The 4,860-nt window shown below is 36.8% G+C and overlaps 1 pseudogene; it reads left to right on the forward strand.

The window, feature by feature from the left end:
- The first annotated feature begins 206 nt into the window (after window positions 1–206).
- LOC113354615 lies at window positions 207–306 on the forward strand (annotated as a pseudogene).
- Window positions 307–4,860: the final 4,554 nt, after the last annotated feature.

Consider the following 4,860-nt stretch of genomic DNA (forward strand, 5'->3'; position numbering starts at 1 on the left):
TTAACGTTTCCTCTACTTAAAAGAGTTGTTTTCTGGGGTTCCCTACTATTTTCCCATTACTGGGTTTTTCGGCGATTTCATTAAAAAATTTCATCGCCGCATCAACAGTTTGGTTTTCAAATCCACCAGTGCATAGAGACTCAACCATGGTCATTGTGGAATAATCTAAACCCTCATAAAGGATCTGAACTAGCCTAACCTTTTCTAAACCATGATGAGGACACTGGGATAATAAATCATTGAACCTTTCCAAATACCTATATAAAGATTCTCCTTCTTGTTGTGAAAATGTGCATATTTGCGTCCTAATAGATGATGTTTTGTGCCTAGGGAAAAACTTATTAAAAAAGGCAGATGTAAGTTGTTCATATGTATCAATTGACTCGGAGTCCACACTATATATCCACGACTTGGCCTTATCTTTCAGGGAAAATGGGAAGAACCTAAGTTTCAAAGCATCATCATCTAAGCCTCTAATTCTTAGAGTACTACAAATTTCCTCAAAATACCTAACATGGTAATAAGGGTTTTCATTTTCTTTCCCTAAAAAGATTGGGAGCATCTGTAAGGTCTCAGGTTTCAGTTCATAGGGTGCCTCCGTTTCAGCTAACTTAATACACGAAGGACGAGTAGTCCTAGTTGGATTCAACAAAGCTTTCAAAGTTGCCATTTCTGGCGTTATCGAAGCAACATGGATTCTCTCCTCAGTCAAAGGACGTTCAAAAACAGACTCTTCAAGAGTCGGACTTTCTAGATTAAGGTAATCGAGACGCTTCGAACTACTAGGTTTCTCTTTAACAAATCTACCTAGTGCATCTCTTTTACGTTCAGGCATACAATAGAATTCTCTAAGTTGGAAGGGTAAGCAAACACATATCAAGGCAGACTCAACCAAATCAAACCTATTGATTCCTAGCAAACAAAAAGCATGATGGCTGCACTTAGATTGTTCCTAGACCAGCTTCTAATCCTTCGAACGGGAATTCGTTACAATTTAAGCAAACCCTTATGGAATCAATCCGAGTTAACGTAAGTTGAATAGAGGCTAGGGAAGCTCGGTGGAGCTTTGATACCCAAGGCCTCACCGGTATTACGAGGCGGCGCAGTCACGCATTCAACTTACAGAAACCGTCAAGAACTTTGAAGTATGCTTAAAAGAGTAACCAATATTTTTCGAATGACTTTCCTGTTAAGCTCGTTACCCTATCGGTCTCGTTCTAGTCAAAATTTAAGGCTTAGGTTCGTGTAGGTTACGTGTTCCTCAAGCGGGCAAGAAGAAAACGGTGATGAAATCCGAACCCTTATCTTGTATGGCAAGGCCTTGCCCTTTACTAGAAAAATAAATGTCCCTATTCAGTCCTCAACATATATGGATACGAAGGAGTCCAGTAACTCGCTGACAGGGGATTCACGAGTGTTTAGAATCTTACCTCCCGTTCCAGACGGGGGATGAATCGGTTGTAGTCGACTCGGGCCACTGACTCCGATGTCAAGTGTACGAACCCAAGGTGCAAAGACAATATCGTGATTGTCCTCCTTCTCTGCAAACAGTTTATATTTAAAATACCCTTCCGTAGGGTAATAATAAAAAAAAATGTCTCAAAGTCCAAAAAGAAAAGAAAAATTACAAAAATAATAAACCCTAATACAGTTTTTTTTTTTTAAAAGAAAATAAACAAACCCTAAACTAAAATTGTCTTCTTTTCTGTTCTTTTTGCTTTAATCTTTAGCTCAAAGTCTTTATGAAATCACCAAACTCTTTGGCTCAATTTTTTTTATGATCCAGAACCTGTAGACACAAGATAAATACCCAAAAACATAAAAAAGGAACAAAAATAGTAAAAAAATAGATAAAAAAATAAATAAAATAAATCTAAAACCCTAAAAACAGGTCTGCGTGGGCGGCGCCAAAAATTGATGTGATTTGTAGATAGTGGTAAAAAGTGATTCGATTCTCGAACTTGTGAAGGATAACTTTAGACTTAAATTCAAAACTAAATAGAAAACTCGCTAATAATTATATCAAACACCGACATAGTTGGTATCAATATTAAAAGAACACTGAGCCTAAGATTCCATTATTTTCCAAGTTTAAAGTGATTTAATCCAATCTTTGTATTCATGCAATTTTTTCGTTCTATTTGATTCTAAACTATTGCAACAAGTAGATTCTCAAAATAACAAGTGTAAATCCGAAGCATAGAACATCAAAAACCTAGGTCCAAGCATGCTCTATCAAAAGAAATAACAATTGCTTAACAAGAATCATTCAAACAATTTTCACTCAAGGCAAAACAATCATAAAAATAATTGCGATAAATAAATAAATAACAATATACCACTTTTTGTTGGAAAAATAGCTTCCTCTATCGCCTCAGCAATGGAGTTTAACTCCTCATATTAACCACTTGCTCAAAATACATGTTTGTTGCTCAAAAGTTGATTAAAAAGAAGAGAAGGTATAAAACAACGTGTTTGTAACGGATATAATTGTTACGAACCACTGTTCCAAAGTACCCTAACACAGAACTGTTGCGAACTCTGAATAATTGTTACAGAAATTGTGACAAAGCGATTGAATTTGAAAGAAAAGGCCACGGATTCTGCGACAGTTGCTTGTGCGTCAATGTTCTTCGTGTTCTTCCTCTTCAGCAGCAGCAGCAGAATAAGGTATTTTTCCTGCAACTCGATCTCTAGAGCTCTGTGGTGTTCTAAACTTCTCCTAAGGTTTCGTCCCCCTTATATGACTTATCCCCTCTCCTTTTATAGGCCACAAATCGATTAAATCTCCCCCAAAATCTTGGTTTATCTCCACAACAAGTTTCGGAGTTTTCTTTCTGCCAAACTCTCTTCACGCGTGTTTGACCTCTCCCAATACTTCCAAACTCTTTATTAGATAACTACGATTGTTGGGGAAGCTTTTCTAGCCTTTAATCTTCCTGAATTGTCGAAAACAATACTCCAACAGAAACCCGTGACTGCAACACCTCTGTTTCCTTCTCCCAGCTTATATAGCCCAACTCATTCGATCCAATCAGACCTACCAGCCCTGCTTAGTCATAACAGGATATATCCAATCCAAAGAGCCCATTGAATCCGGCCAAAACTCCAGCAAAATCTCGCCTGAAATTTCCGCTGAAAAACTGAATTTGAATTCAGTTTTCTCCCGCCAAAATTCTGGTGAAGATAAAGGGTGCCCCTTATCCAGAGTAGGGGTTCCTTTAGAAGCTGCCTTAAGGGGTATCCTGGGGGTGCCCCTTATCCAAATCGGGGGTCCGAATATCATTTCCTCTAAGTGCTTTAGACAACTTTTCGAGCCGATTTTTCCAAAAATGTTTATTGGCCAAAAATACCTACATACAGATAAAACACCATAATAAGTACAAAAATGAGCTCTAACAATATACAGAATCGAGACAAATTAGACACAAAAATGTGTCTACCAGTCCACTATATATATTGATACTGGCTCCACATGTGATCTTATCAGTATCATTTAGAAATTTTAGTGGATGATCATAACAGACAATATTACTAAGTGTTCTTGATTTTTTTTACTAGAGAATCAACTACTTCATTAGCTTCTCTCTTAACATGTTTACAAGACCAGTAACTAAAGTTTTTAAGAATTAAAATGCATTATTGAACAACACTATTTGTTGTCCTATTTATTGAACTAAGACTACCATTAAGAGCATTCACTACATTGATACAATCTCCTTTAATTTCCATAAATTGGATCTTCTTTTCCTTAGACCACTTCATAGCTTCTAAAGCAGCAACAGCTTCATCTTGCTCACCATCTATTGCCTTTTCATTCCCGCCTTTTTGCTCCACGAAAGGTACCTGTATCAGAGCGCCAAAATTAGTCCTTTTCGTTTAGGCAATCTGTATGGACTAAATCCAATATAATTCCAAGAGAATCAACTAGACAATAAGACTCAATCAAGGAAAATATATGCAAGAGTTATATCTCAATTTCTCATATCAATCTGCAATCGATCAGATAGAAATATGTGAGCCGGATTAATATGAGAAATAACTTGGATGGTACCAAAGACCAATATCCAAGCCTCAATCAATTTTAATCAACAAACAAAGGTTGGATTTACCAATTGATTGAATTACACACAACCTGTGATATTTCAATTATACAAACAAATTTAATGCGGAAAAAAAATAACACAGACACCAGAAATTTTGTTAACGAGGAAACTGCAAACGCAGAAAAACCCCGGAACCTAGTCCAAATTTTAACACAACACTGTATTAAGACGCTACAGACTCTAGCCTACTAAGGGTTAACTTCGGACTGGAATGTAATTGATCCCTAACCAATCTCACACTAATTAAGGAATAGTCGCGTTCCTTACGCCTCTGAATTCCAGCAGGACTCCACGCACTTGATTCCCTTAGCTTATCTCACCCACAACTAAGAGTTGGTACGACCCAAAGTCGAAGACTTGATAAACAAATCTGTCTCACATAGAAAAGTCTATGGAATAGATAAATCTATCTCCCACAGAAACACCTACGAGTTTATGTTCCGTCTTTTGATAAATCAAAGTAAACATGAACCAATTGATACATCGTACTTATATTCCCGAAGAACAACCTAGTAATATCAATCACCTCACAATAACTTAACTGTATTGTAAAGACCCTCAAGCTCGTCAACGTTATTAGACCAGTCAAGTGACGTCTTAGCCGCTAATAACTCGATTAATTGATATAGATTTTAACTAATAGGAATTAATCTAAAAACTATATAGATACGAAACTAGTATCATTGGATATATTTCGAAGAGTTACGCGAAATGGACTACTCAATCGTGTCATTCGAATGCTGGACAAAGAAGA

The sequence above is a fragment of the Papaver somniferum genome, chromosome 2, assembly GCF_003573695.1.
Source record: "Papaver somniferum cultivar HN1 chromosome 2, ASM357369v1, whole genome shotgun sequence".
In the NCBI taxonomy this organism is placed as follows: domain Eukaryota; kingdom Viridiplantae; phylum Streptophyta; class Magnoliopsida; order Ranunculales; family Papaveraceae; genus Papaver; species Papaver somniferum.